General features: G+C 34.0%; 1 protein-coding gene across 3 annotated transcripts in view; it reads right to left on the reverse strand.

The window, feature by feature from the left end:
- TFPI (tissue factor pathway inhibitor) overlaps window positions 1-235 on the reverse strand; it is a 78,133-nt gene that overhangs the window by 47,187 nt on the left and 30,711 nt on the right. The window lies entirely within an intron of this gene.

The raw sequence follows: 235 nt of genomic DNA on the forward strand, positions 1-235 counted from the left end.
CATTTTTCAAAGTTGCCAAAAAAAAAAAAAGCAAATATAAATTCAAAGAAATCAATTGAATATTAATAGTAATAGTAATAGTAATTGAACAGCTAAGCTAAGAGAAACTAAACCCTGGGTGTGGGCAGGGTTCAAATTACACTTTCATTCTTGAGGGGGGTTCTGCAAAAAAAATCAAACCAGTTTACTGGAAGGAGCAATCTGATCAGAGACCCTCCCCAGGTTATGATTTTCA

The sequence above is a fragment of the Alligator sinensis genome, unplaced genomic scaffold (genome assembly GCF_000455745.1).
Source record: "Alligator sinensis unplaced genomic scaffold, ASM45574v1 scaffold67_1, whole genome shotgun sequence".
Taxonomy (NCBI): domain Eukaryota; kingdom Metazoa; phylum Chordata; order Crocodylia; family Alligatoridae; genus Alligator; species Alligator sinensis.